This window comes from Excalfactoria chinensis, chromosome 5, assembly GCF_039878825.1.
Source record: "Excalfactoria chinensis isolate bCotChi1 chromosome 5, bCotChi1.hap2, whole genome shotgun sequence".
NCBI lineage: Eukaryota > Metazoa > Chordata > Aves > Galliformes > Phasianidae > Excalfactoria > Excalfactoria chinensis.
The window spans coordinates 31,664,010-31,678,621 of record NC_092829.1 but is presented as its reverse complement, the minus strand read 5'-3'; the positions used below and the strand labels follow the sequence as shown (position 1 = coordinate 31,678,621).

Sequence of the window (14,612 nt, the reverse complement as noted above, 5' to 3'; positions counted from 1 at the left end):
GATAGTTTCACCAATGTATGAGCTTTGTGCTCAACGGCTGGGGAAAATAATAAGGTAATAAGAAAAAAAAGGAAGAAATAAGGGAAGATGGTCTGAGTGTTTGGAGTTATTATTTACAAGAACGAAGATGTCATTACTATGACACTGTATGAACCCAAGCTTTGCTGAGTGTAAAACAGTGTGAGCAGTTTGGTGTCCTCACATTGAAAAGGGTACAAAACCTCAAAGATGTGCTTAGAAGAAAACAAGGACGATGAAAAGGAACAACTTCCCTATGAGGAGCTATTACTTTAATTTGGGTTTTTCAGTCTGTTCAAAGATTTCTGAGGGTTATATGAAAGAAGCATCATGGAAGAAACAAATGGGATGAATATTCACTTTCTCCTGAAGCTGGAAGTTAGGACATCAAATGAGGTCACAAGAGGCTGGTAAAAGATGCACTGACAGGGATGCCTTTTCACAAAATATTAAATAAAGCTGCGAAACTCTTTGCGATGGGATGTATGGGGTGTTACTGTTAACCTAGGTCCAAAAAGTGTCAGTTTCACAGACGGAAAAGCCTTCAAGAGCTATTGAATACCAGATGTCTGAATTGCATTTTGCTGGAGGTTGAGAGACTGTGTCACTGTATTTTCTGCAGAATATTATTCTATCCTGTCAGTATTTTGTACACTTCCTTAGGGATTCCTTATTGGCTGAAGTTTGAGACAGGATCTTGGGTTAGGTGGACCTTTGGTCTGACCTGGTGTGGTCATTCTTATGTTTCAAGGGCTCTGGCAGTCCTATAGTACTTAGCAGTGTTGCAAGAAAGGCCTCGAGAAATTTCAAAGTAAAAGACCCAGAAATGCAAGACAGAATTATGATTACTGGTTAAATAACCCGAGCTTTATTTTGTTCTTTGCAACGTTTGCTCCTTCTTGTCAACCCTAGGGGGAAATTTGTGTGCCAGTTCACCCAGGTCTTGCAACAACCTGAGACAACCTGTTTATTAAACATACACTTTGGCTGCTATACAGAGGAAATGGCATGATCCCGACTTGTAATGCAGAGACTTGCATTTGGTTTCTGCCTACACCGTTGACTTTCTGTATAATTCTAGCCAAGTCCTGTACATTATTGTCCCTGTGCAAACAGATAAAACCCTCTGTATCTCTTATTGAAACGCAGCTTGAGATTAATGGTTGTAAAGTGCTAAGTAAGTGCTAAAAGTTGTGTGTGCATGCAAAGTTTGTTTGATGCTGATTTGCATAATGGAATTGCAGTTAAGGAATTTACTGTCTCCCCTGGCTGTTCACTGGCCTCTAATTTAGACCAGGTAAGGAGTGAAAACTATGTTCTGGAGGAAAAATTCTGAATTCATTCTACACTTATTATTTCTTCACTTCCTTAAGAACATGTGCTGTCAGGGTTAACACCTGGGAAATCTTCAGTAGTCTGAATTTTCTAGAAGAAGCATTATTTATAATCCTGCCTGTCCTGTTGCACTTTCTTCTTGTTTTGGTGCTTCTCCTAGGTTGTTTATGGGATGAATTTCTAGTCATGTCTCAGATTTGCAGTCATAGGTGACCTTTGCTCTTCCGTGTGGCTTTTTCTGCTCCTGTGACCATTTGCAGACATGTCATGTAAGTTATTATTTGTAATGAAAGGCAGCAGATGGCACTTTCACGCAAGACTGTTGTCTTCTCCTTGTGCTCTGCAGTTGCATACCTGAATCCTGATGAGAAGATGAAGAGATGCTTCGTTCGAAATTAAACATATCAAAGGCCCTGAAATTTGCTTTGGCACTTGCTGCTGAGATAGGTGGTACCAGATTTCATAGAGACATAGAAAAAATTCTTGGCATCCAGCTCTTGTGTCCTGGGTAACTGCTTCTTCCTTAAACCGAGTTTCAGTGAAGAGGTGTGTAGCCTGTGCTCCCTGTCTACTCTTCCTAATCTTCTCTGCATGTACTATGAAGCTGCAATGGAAGCTTTTTCCTCCTTTGAATGAACTAAAATCTGTCAAGGAGCTGACTGGATTCTACTCGATTTCTGAATTTCTGGGAAATGGTTTGGTTCCTGGTTCTGTCTGCTATTAGGTCTGATTGCTATGGACCTTATGCTTCTCTGGTACAGCTGGGGCATACAGATATTCTAGCTCTGCCTTCTTTTTCCATCTCATAGCTCTATGCCTTTCCTGTTTCTAGGGTAGGAAGCCTTCTCTTCTCCTTCCCACTGGGGATCCTCCACAGGAGAGCTGTCTATGCAAGAGTGGCTGCTGCTCTAGGTTGACAGAATGATTAACAATTGTATATTAGGCCCTTGATCAGGCACCTCTAGATGTTTCGAGGATATTGCATACATCTCATAGAAGGAATGAAAACATCCATCCTTCTTAGTCCCTTAGCAAGGTATTAAACCACCTCTCAATAGTCAGCAGGAAGCTCCAGGGTGCTGCTTTTATATATCATAACTTGAGTCCTTAAACATCAATCACATTTTTGAGGGCTCTTTGGAGGTAAAACACAAACATTGGCAGCACAACCAAGAAGACCTATGTCACCGCTTTTGCTACATAGATATGGGCACTTGGATTTCATCAGTTCCCTTTCAAAGCTGTTATGGGTCCAGAAGTGTGGAAGAGGACCCAATTTTGTGCAGGCTGTCTCTGAGTTTCACTAACAAATTTCCAGACACATTTCATATTAAAAAGCTAGTACTGTGTTGTTCCTATGGAAAACCTTCCTGCAGCAAAGGAAATTAGCAGCTCCTGTTAACGTGTCTGGTCAGTGTTCACAAGTGGAATAATTCCATAGGGCATCAGGGTGGTCACAATATGAAAGCAATTCTCCATCCCAAATGTGAAGGCAAAAGCAATGTTATTACTTCTTTATATTATTGTGTGTTTCCAACACTCCCTGGTAGGTCTACAGGACAACCTCAGATGTCCACTAGGAATAAATGTATGGACTGAGAGGAGAGTAATAGAAGGAGAAATGGCATCTACCAGACAGGACTGTCTGCAGGGGTGATCTGCAGAGCCACACTGAGACATGTGGCATGGAACAGATGCCACAGGGAGCAGTGTTAGCTGGAATTCCCTAAATGCCGTTCTCCTCCCCCAGTAAACCCTGCCTGCCTGGAGATAAAGCTCAAGTGAATTCTGCCACTGCTCCAGATATAAGACTGCAACAGGAAGCTTCCCAGATTTAGTGCAACACCTTCTCCCACAGGTTTTGTTTCATTCATGCAGCTCATCTTGGAATTTGTTTCCACTGATACTGTAAACCTCTTGTGTGCCAGTTATAGATGCTTTTTGATTTGGGTAAAAACAATTATTTGAACAACAGCTGTCCGTCTTGATTCTATATACAGAGTTTACCTCTAAGCTCCAAGGCCACCATGCCCTTTTGTTCTTTGCATAAGTGTAAAGTGATACCTAAACACAGCTTAGCAAACAGTTATTCTATACAGTGCAAACAGGTACTCTGGGCAAAGGGCACTCACCCCAGCTAGGGCTGTAGTGATGATGCTCAGCGGTGGTCCCGTTGTAGGCTTTCCTTCTTAACCTGGCTACTTCTGGTCACCTGTGTACAGTGCACTGTTTCTCTGTCTGCCCTGTAGCAAAAGGTATCCAGTTTTGAGGTACTGTAACTGATTTAAAAAGCACCACCATGTGCACTAGAAAGCTCCCAGTCTATTTTAAAATACACCGCTTTTTGAGCTAAGTTCTGAGAGGTGTATTGAAAACTTGGAGTGAGTGTGAAAATGTAGTAAATATATTATACTAAAATAGAAAATTTCCAATTCAGTATTGGTATTTCAGCCTATGGGAGTATTGTACTTTAGTTTCATTTTGTGCCTTCCTCTGTATGTAATCTCAGTTCTGGTTTTAGCTACAGACACCCAAAGGGTATAGAAAATCTTTAAACTGTCTTCTGGCAGTTTTGAGATAGTTGATAACACTGTCAAAGTGTTAGCTGCAGTTTAATCCTTATTTTCAAGGGGCCTAGAGACATTCTACCAGGGTGACTTGCCACTTGTCCAAACTCAATGTCAGTTTTTGCTGATTTGATCTTATTTTTAGTAGAAGAAAGTAGAAAGATTTCTAGTTGTTAGGCTATTCTATTTTTTTAACTTTTGGAAACGCCAAAGTGAGATGGGGGATGCTAAGCAAGCTACCTAACAAAGTGAAGTGATGAGTTACCACCGATGAAGCAGGCTAAGAGGTCAGAACTGGGAGAAAAATGTAAAGAAAATGTGTGTGTGAGTGTGTGCATACATGTATAAGTTGCTTCACTTTGAAAGCAAAGCAGAGTAAAGGAGTGCAGATACAAAGGTGTCTGATCCTAAAGGTTTGTCGCATTTTAATTTAAAGAAACTTGTATTCCTATGGGACAGAAGAGGATGTATGCAGTTTCTTTCCTTGCTATAATTGTAGTTTCCCCGTAATTATAATAGAGAATCAATAGGAAACATGGTAGAGGCATAGCAAAGTAGGAAGAGAGATTTTTGTGGAACAGAAGGGAAATGAAGAAAGGAAAAGAGAGACTGTGACACAAATGGAAAACATTTCTTTTAGTATTTGTAAAAATTAATATTAACTAGAAATCAGTATTCTAGGTAGCTTCCACTAGACTGTCAACTCATTGCATTAACTGTGCAGTCTCTGACCCAAAGATCTTGCAGCTGGCAATTACAGCTGGTCCTTTTCACTGCTAAGAAGCAAAATGGGCACCCAAAGGCAAATGAAAGCTATGAGAGTAGCTGGTTACCTGTGGAGCTCCTTGGAGGAGAGAGGAGCTTGTGGGGCCTGATGTAACATCCTTGGGTATCATGGTGGAAGTTTGCTTGAGGAGAGGACTCAAGTCTGTGAGAAATCAGCAAGGCCTACTTTCCAGCCCCAGGTGAAAAAGTGATAAGGGGAAGTTTGGGAAGGACTGCAGAGAGAGTGCACTCATGGCAAGAAGGCAAATACAGCCTCAGCTGTGAACGCCAAAACTGGTGACAATTGTGTTTCTGTTCCTGAGGGCAGGTGTGAGATGGAGACCCCTTGCTGTGTTTGAGTTTTTAGAATCTACACCACTTTGGTGATCTAATAACTCTTCCTCCCTCTGCTAATGGAAATTCCTTTCTCTCCAGTCTCCTCCCAGTGCAACGTGGAGGTGGCAAATGAGGTAGCAGTGGCCTTGCTGAAAAGGGCAGGAGGCAGTGTCAGTGATGCCTCTGCACCAGCGCATTGATGTGAAAAAAGAATTGCACAACTGTCACATTGAAGTTTGTGGGTTACTGTTCTGGGAGGAAGCAGAAGCAAGGATCCTTTTCCTCTGGCTCATAGACTTAACCCTTGGCTTGCTAAGCAGGATTTGTCATGCCAGATCAGACCTCTTATCTGCCTTATTCAGAATCCTATTCCGGCAACATCTTTCAAAGCTGGATTTTCTGCATCTTGTAAGAGTCTACAGTAGAAACTTGTATCAGGACAACCCAACCACTCAGGCTGAAGAGACCCAGTACTGCCATCAGAGGTGCTGTTTGCTTTTGAGAGATTCCCACTCCAGTATTGTTTCCCCTTCCACACACTACCTTTTCTTGGAATCTGTAGGGTCTGAGAAACATAATCCCATTATTTGTGAATACATTGCTTGTGGGTATGGAATGGATTCTGCTTCCACTGAATTTGGCAAAGAGGCCTCCAGGCCTGTGAGGGTAAATCTCTCTGAGCCTGCCTTACGTGCAAGTGGTTAAACTGACCTGAGCCTCTCTCCTCCCTCCTTGCTCTCCTCTGACAGAATTTAGAAGAAGTTCTAACAGCTTTTGTGTGACCCGAAAGGACTTAGTCATAACTGTTCCACAACAGCTCTCAACATATAACATTGCCAAGTGCATCAGTTTCCCACCTTTACTGTCCATTCATCTGTGCAGCAGTAATTTGAGTAGTTTCTTCTGTTTTTCTTCTTCTTCTTCCCCCCTCCTCCCATCCCCATCTTCTTCTGAATTGACCAGTATAAATGTGGACTTGTTAACCGAGCCTCAACTTTTGTTGTGTTTTGCTATGTGGCAGTTTGCTCACAAAAAGAGCGTGTAAAGTCTTTCAGTTTGAAACCTGCAATGTTTCGATCAGGTGTTAACAACACCACAAGCGGTGCTGAGGGCTTAGACTGGTCTCAGGCCCTACTTGGCATATAAAATATAGGCTTAAGAATCAACCCTTCATGTTGTCCTGAATAACTGTTTCATTCTTGCTCTCTCATTTTTGCGACAGTGAGTAGCAAACACACTCTTCATAGACCTGAGACAAAGGGATACAAAAGCCCAGCCCAGAATTCACAAGTGCATAAAAGTAGAACACACTCCTCACACTGTTCGCCTTCAAGGGTGGAGAATAAAAGTAGTTCAGTGGCAGGAAAACTTATAGAAGTTCAGCATTTGCTGTAGGTGTTGCACTGTCGTAAGGGCATTCCCATCCAGTGATGGACTGTAGGGGTGCTTGTCTATTCTGCCCAAAAAGCATACAAGAGAATGCTACGTAGTTTCTTGTAGAAATATGTAGCTAACTTTACCACCCTGTTTTGTTCGGTCCTCAGGAGAGGGCTCCAAAACTGGCACAGGCGTTTTGTTTAATGCCAGGATGGTTCTGCATGACAAATGTGCTGCAGATTCCTGCCTCTACTGCTCCTGGCCTAACATACCTCCTTAAGAAAGGAACCACAGCCTGCTCTATATGTGCTTCTGGTCATTACCAATTTGTCTGTCTTACAGTCTCAGCTTAAATACTGCTGGGAGTTTCACGACATGCACTTGAAGCTGTGAGTGGGAGAGAAGTTTCATGAAAGGAGTTCTATTTGAAGTAACTGTGCTGAGGAATTTTCTGGAGCCAGTGAAAAGACTTACCAGGCTTTATACTGAATCCAGTGCATGCTGGTCAGGATTTTGCATGCTTAATCACCACTGTGTGGCTGTGTGTGTAGTGCAGAAATACTCAGGAAGGTGTGCAATTATGATACACCTCACTGTCCACTCTCGATGCGTTGAATTAAGGCGCACAGAACAGCAGCTCACATCTTCAAAGCAGTGCACCAGTTCTAATACAGGAAATTCCTGTGATGGGTCCAAGTGATGTTATTCACATTTTTAAAATTAGAGAACTGAAAGAGAGAGAGAAGGATGAAGTCACAAGCTTGGGATTTTAGGAAGATTTAAATAACATTTAGGAGTTGCTGGCTTTTGTGCTTGTGTTAAGCATGACAAAACATTCCTGTCTGGATATTATTGATAGAATACTAGTATATTTTTAATATATAAAAGAATATATAGTGTGTGTGTGCTTATTACAATTCCTCACAACTGTCAGTCTTCTTGGAGATACAGGTCTGTAAGAGCTCATGTGTTCACCATACATGACATCTACCTGCATCATTTCATCCGGCTTTCTGCTGCAGGCAGCTGCTCCCCCGTGACGTGTAACCTAGGACTGTGGTAGTTTGAAAGTGGTACTATTGATGATTCGTCTCTTCAGTTTCTTTTAAATAATACTGAATGGAAGAAACAACAAAAATAACTTTAGACTGATTTCTCAGAACATATTTTTAATGTCATTAGGTGAGAGAAAACAGGGCATGTTCAGCCAGGGGAAGAAACAGCTTTGTGGGAAAATGAAGATAAGCTTTCTGATACTTGTGAAGAAGGCATCAGGGGGATGGAGCCAGGCTCTTTGCAGCACACATTTAAATAACACAGGAGCTTGATGGCAAGGCTTGCTGACAGATGTGTCCTGGAACTAGCAATGTGAAGGGCTTCTTTCAGCTCTCCTGGCTTTAAAGAAGGAAGCTCTTTCAGATGGCATGAGTAATTCCTACTAATGTGAAAGGAAGTTAGCTCAGTCTTTACCCCTTCTCTCTCCTTCCCATTGAAAGAGTTGCCTACAGTTCATGGATGTGGTGGACACAGGTCAGGGAAGGTCCTCATCATTCCTTTCTAGAGGACACAGATGTTTATTATAACCCATGTTGCTTCCAGTGACCATGGCTTGTGGTGTATGAAGCACACATTCTCAAGAGGTAATTTCTTTCCTAAGCTGTACTTCTCTGTAGGGTAAGAGAAAGATGTCTATGCCACATGTGTTTGGTGAATATATAATAGACTCTTGAGAGAGGCTTAATGGGAACACTAAGTAGAAAATAATAGAGTTCTTGCAAGTCTTATGTTTTTGGAACAGACTAATATTAATCTCTTAACACCCTTTTCCTTAGGATAAGGAACACATGCAGTATGTTTAACTTTGTTAGATTTTCTTTAGTCAGAAATGTAGACTTTACTTTTGTGGATTTATTGGCAGTAAGCTGTGTCAATAGAGCTACTCTAAGTGCATGCTGGAAGCAGTGGGTTTTGTGTGGGATAGAATGCTGTATTTCTCATTTCTGATCATTTATTCCAAAGTGCTGAGACTTGAGTCTGAAACATTTTTTCTTGGAAAAACTGTACTGTTTGGAGAAAAAAAAAGTAATCTAAGAAAAACATAATACCAGAAAAAGGTACAGCTACAGAGCAGCAGTGGTTGAGCTGGACACACTGTAGGTAGCAATGCAATGATAATGGTTGCATTTCTGTCAGAAACTCTTAATTTGAAAAGAACTTTATGAAGCCTTTACCACACCTCCCTTCACCTTCCTCTAAGTCACTTGTTGAACATGTTGCCTAACTGTTCTCATTTTCTGTGAAGACAAGGCTTTTAAACTGAAACAGAACCTCTGACCCTCTTACCTGACACTTGGTAAAGGTAGATAATGTGAGACTTTCCACTTATCACTGAACACCTGAAGCTGTAAGAGGATACTTCTTTGCTAGGCTGAGGCTCCAGAAAGCTTAGCAACCTGTCTTTCTTTCTTCTTGAACTCTGAGAATACCATTAGGACAGGAAAATTGAGGCTGAGATATAAGCACATAAAAGAAGAGTCTCCTTCCTCTTGTCTGTCTAGTCAAGTTGGGCAGGAATATCCTTTTGACAACTCAGATCATGTGTTTCCTGAAAACATTAATGAATTCTGCAAGCTGCCTGGAGAAACAAGCATGAGAATCATGCCTGGCAGTTAGATTTCAGGCATAATGAGTCAAAGCACCCAACATTTATCTGTTGTATCCTTAGTGTCCTTGGACAGGTTGTTTAGCTACTAAGCAACTCTTTTTCACTTCCTGTATAAGGAGAACAATAAATCTTGCATGCACTAAAGAAGCATTTTAAGGGTTACATGATGAGTGCTCATAAAAAGCCTTAAAAGGACTTACTGGGATCAATTGTAATTATCATGTATGCATCATGATTACTAGAGATTGCTTCTATGCGTGCACACGTATGCATGCAGCCGACTCAGGTACAGTCTGCTGAGGGCACCTCACCTATAGTGGATTTAAAAAATAATTTTTGGATTTAGGAGGTGGAGGAGAAGTCTTCTGTTAGTGGTAAACGACTTGCCTCAGTGGGATTTGCTGTTTACTGACACTGAATTTAGGCAAGGAGTGGGTGATGAAGGAAGAAAATAATCACACTTTCTTCTGTTTTGGTGGTTACAGGTCTTTCTTTTTCTACAGTGCATTTAGAGGCAAGATCTTACAAGACTCCCTCATCTTGTCTAAAAAGATCAAAGAAACATCATTCATTCAAAGGAATGAGAAGCTACTTTGTGCTCCACAACACCTTTAAGCCTATGGCTTTTCTCCAAGGGAGGTAATTCTCTGGTGTTTCTAGTGAAACGCCATGGCTGCTTGTTCACAGGAAACTGATTTGAAATGCTTCCCCCCAGTACTTCATAAATGCCATCCACACCATACGTGTAAGAGCAAATGACTGTCAAGGAGAGCTGTGCGGAGAAAGGTGAAGATGGATTTTGACTCTAGCTTTATGGTAGATGTTTAACAGAGATGCATAGACTTTGCTTCAGTTCAGTGGTATTACTGGAGAGAAAGATGAGAAGTAAAACAAACTGAAAAGTGTGGTTAAAGGTGGAGTCTTTTAGTAGGGCAGCTTTTTCCTTCTCTGGATTTCCCATATGTTCTGTATTTTCTTGCTTCTAACACCTTGAAGGGAAAACGCAAGCTGTCAATAGAACATTTTTTTAACTGGATTTTTTAGATAGCCACGTGTCTGTAATCAAGGAATGCCTGAGATCCATATAAATGCAATTCCTTCTAATTGAAGAGTTATCTTGAACCCTGCTTAAGTTGTCGCTTAAAAGCAGAATGCTTTGAGAACAACTTGTGAGTTGAGTAGAGGGAGCAGGGATTTTCCGGGGCAGTGATCTGAAAACTAGAGAAGATGGGGGAATTTTTTGACCAAAGTGAAGTATACCAAATCATCAGAATCAATCCAGTACATAGAACTCGGTTGATTTTTGATTAATTTTCTAAATGAAAGAGTTGATAGCGTTTTCCAGAAAACCAATGTAGCTTTATTCAATGTCAGTAGTTTTTAGTTTATTTCCTTTTACATGAAAATGACTTAATAATTCAAAAGACCCCAAAAGTTAAAATCAAAGTGAAGCACTGTATTCAATTAAAGACAATTTTTAAAACATATTGCCAGCTTATGCACATTTTTGAGATTTTAAGCTTTTGTGTTGTTGTGGAAGATGACAACAAATCTCTTCCAGAACACCATAGGTGAGATAATCATTTCCCAGTAGCATTAAATGAGAGATGGGAATCCAAGAAATTCTTATTTAGTTTGCTGAGCTGAACAAAACAGAAGCCTATATTACATGGCTATGACTACTGCTGCTTAGGCCCACATATAGGGGTACTTTTAACTCCAGCTGCAGTATTGCTATTTTTGAAGACTGTGTCATAGGCAGATCCTTTTTTCTCCAGAGGAAGGCAAACAATTGTGATTTAATTTTTTTAATAGTGCAGAGTGTTAGAAACTCTTCTATACCTGTGAAGGCTACAGCTGTGTAAATCATGTGGCTCTGGAGCTGAACTTTGATGAAGAGCACCACATTGCACTAAATGTTAAATCAAACCATGAGAACTGGTAAGATGGTGTAAATGAGTTGAGAAGCAGTGGCAGCTTCTAAGAATCTCAATAAAAGCATGATGGTCCCAGGTCCCTGCTTGTGGAACAAACCCAGTGCAATTAGCTGACTATGCAGCAGGTACATGGAAATGAACTCTTGCTTACAGAGTTCCATGAAGTTACAAAAAGAATATGATTCATGCAGACTCTACTAGCTGGATATTTTTTATTTCCTGTGATGATGACAAGCTATCTCAAACTGGAACAAAGTGAGGCATGTTTTGGTTTGCTAGAATATTCTTATCTTTCCATAACTTATTCACCTGGTTTGGAGGCTAGCTTATTTGTTTTTCTTCAGGAAAGGTGCCTGCTTTTGCCCAACTTTATGATGGGAAAATAAAAATGCAAGGAGGATGAGTGGCTAACAAAAGGTCATCCACCAAATTGATACTGTAGACCGTTCTGACTCATGGTCAGGCAAATGAGGGACAGCAGCATTTATCTTCTTCCTTTTCCTCATTCATTCCATCCAAACCAGTCCTCACTACAGTTAGGGATCTCTTGCTTAGATTCTGATGTTTTGTTCAAAACCCATCAGAATGGGTGCATTAATCCATGGGATGTTTCGTAGCATTTGTGATAGGCCTACTTCCAAACCCAAATGAACCCAAACTAGATTGAGAACAGAATATATAAGGGACAGGGGGTTGTAGGGAATCTCTAGTGGGCAGAGGTCTACCTTCAGCTAATTCATTTGTGAATCAACGGATCAGTTAAATCTTCATTAGGTGGTCTGGGCTCATAGTAGCTTTTCTGAAGTAAAGCCTTTGGGTATGCCTGAAGGACAGAGGAAGGACTTGTAAATGTCTTTATGGTAGCTCTTCTCTTCTCTTCTCTTCTCTTCTCTTCTCTTCTCTTCTCTTCTCTTCTCTTCTCTTCTCTTCTCTTCTCTTCTCTTCTCTTCTCTTCTCTTCTCTTCTCTTCTCTTCTTCGTTACCATTGTATGTGAACACAGTTAACCTCCTTTTCTAGTTGAGAAATTCTCTTAGAAACATACATACTCCATTATGTGCAACTTAGTTTAGAATGGCTGTTGAAGATGAGTCCCTCTGTGGAGGCTGCAGCAGGGACTGTTCATATCAAGCAAGTAATGTTTCTGTGCACCTCAGAAGCCATTTGGGTTTCTTCATACTGCTGTTGGAATGGCACCTGCCTGGCAGCTGTAAGGGCCTGCTCCCTTCCTCCTTCAGCTAGGTTGCTGTTTGTGTTTTCAGTTGGGCAGATCAAGCAGTATCCAGTTTTATCTACTGAGCTTTATCTCCTGTCATGAAAATCAATTCTCCCTTTTCTCTTTGAGAACAGACTATTTCCCACTGAAATACCTCATGCCTTTCTCTCTTAACATTCTTTAACTTGCTTATGTTTTGACCAGGTGGTTTGTTATATTACCACATATGGTTTGTACAGCTGGGCCTCTGGAGAGGAAGAACATCCCTTCCCCCCAACCTGCAGTTTATCTGTCTTTTCTCCACCTCTTCTTCCTTCTCTCTTCCCTACCCCCCACACCGGAAAAAGAAATCAACTAATCAACCGTTGCATCTATTAAAATATTAGTCTGTGGGATGCTACATGCAAGAGCAAATCCTACAGAAACTTCTTGCACCTGCAGGGGAAATGTTCCATATACGGTATGGAGACTGGCAGAGTCTTGATTCAGAATAAAATTTAAATGATTCTGGTCGTTTTGCCACATCCTGTTTCTCTCATTTATGCATGCACTATTTTGATAACCAGCAAATAGTTCTCAGCTTGCTGGAGCTAAAGATAGCCTTGAATTGTAGTGCTGCTATCTTGCTCCTGTAGAAGTGCTTGGGTTCTCCCTCCTGCAGAGACTGGGGCCAGCCTTGAAAACTGGGGCCTGCCCCAGGTTTCCTTTTAGCATTTATTTAAGTTTAGCGTGATTTCAAAACGGCTTTTGAAGTGTTTCGGAGTAACCCAAACTTGACTGCTGGTACAGTTTTGTTCTCTGGTTAGTTAAAATGACTGGTGTCACCTCCCTTTTCATTTGTCTTTTAAGTTGAGGTCCTTTGTTTTGTGTGTGATATGAAGTAGCAGAGAGAAAAACAGTTGGTATGCTTCAATTTCCTGACTCTGCCCGAGGGCCTTTCCTTGTTAACTTGGTTTCTAGCATTAGGGTTTTTTGGCATGCAAACCATTCTGTAGATCCCTTGGCTGATTTCGGCACATCTTATGTTTATATTCTTTTGTATTTCCCTCAGAGAATATGTGTTTCAATGCCAGAGAGAAAAGTCAATCTTAAGAGCACTGTCTGTGGCTATAGGAGCAATCTCTGTGTAGACTCGCTGACTGGCATGGCAGGCACTCCACTTTCATTACACTTCTTATTGCTGCCCTTGACTTCCGCTGCTCTCCCTGCAGCAATCCACGGTGTTTCAGAGTATTCCTTCAACCTGTGGCCATGCTGTTTTCTTCAAACTTTCTGCACATTCCAGCAGTAGTAGGATTTATAATTCAAAAACCTGGCTTGTAGAATTGGATAGAATTGTAGAATTTGATAGGTTCACTTGGCATAATAAGAAAATGCATTGAGGTCCACTACTTAAATATACTTTTATTTATTTGACTTATAAAATTGTTTGGTATATTCCATATTCTGCTCCTTTGTGTAATGATGTGTAACTGAAATGCTAAGTCACAGCCTGAACCAGCGACTCAGCACCTGGTAGAAGGCAGGGCTGACCCAGAGTAGCTCAGCTGCATGCAATGCAGCCAAGTGGCCAGAAGGGGTGGAGCTAGGATCCACCCCTTCCTGGACCATGTTAAAGGATTGGCAGTGGTAGGGGTATCTTGCTGGAGATCCCTGTCTACCTGAGGCCTTCTAAAAGTAAGCAGTTTTTGTTCTTTTGTTTCTGCATCCATGGCTGCTGTGTTTGGGCTTGTTCTTGTTTGCTGCACCCTAGGATTGTGCTGCTCTGCTATTATTGCTGTACTTTCCATTATGTTACACATTTACAGCATTACATGGTGCTATCTGCATTGGAAAGCATGATGCAATTTTACCTTTAGGTAATAAACCCATGCAGTGATCAAATCTGAGGGGAAATTGTCATGAAAACGTGTTTTTCTGCAGTGTTAGCTGAGTGTGGTGGTGAGTGGTACTTAAAATTTACCTTGATCTGATAACATGTCAATGCTGTGAATTTCTTTAATAGAGCTTTGCTTTGGAAAAGTGTTTTCCCAATGAAGAAAAGAGGTGGAAGATCACAAATTCAGTTGAATAATTGGCAGGAATTAGAATGGGAAATTGGTGTATTAAAGGTGCTCCCCTGCTGGAAAATTCCAGTCTGGATTCCATATGCTCTGCAGCTGATGTGCATACTCAAGTGCTTATGTGTATTGTTTGGAGCTGGTCTTTGTGGATATAGGCCTTCTCTGACACTGAGATCTAGTTAAAATTAGTATTTGATTACTCTCAGATTCAAAGAATGAGCAGGCTGCTATTTTGTGCAGTTCCACCAAACTTAGGGGAACAAAAAATATTCTTCCTGACTTCCTAGATTTTCTGGAGCTTCCCTATAACTTGCATTAAGCTGAATCAGATTCTG

General features: G+C 41.1%; 1 protein-coding gene across 5 annotated transcripts in view; it reads left to right on the top strand.

Moving 5' to 3' along the window:
- DPF3 (double PHD fingers 3) overlaps positions 1–14,612 on the top strand; it is a 166,817-nt gene that overhangs the window by 18,074 nt on the left and 134,131 nt on the right. The window contains exon 1 of one of the 5 annotated variants that reach the window (XM_072337810.1): positions 13,875–13,891. The exons of the other annotated variants lie outside the window; for them this stretch is intronic. The gene's annotated coding sequence lies outside the window, so the exon portion shown is untranslated. Of the gene's footprint in view, positions 1–13,874; positions 13,892–14,612 lie in introns of those variants that run through there. 5 annotated transcript variants of the gene reach the window in all.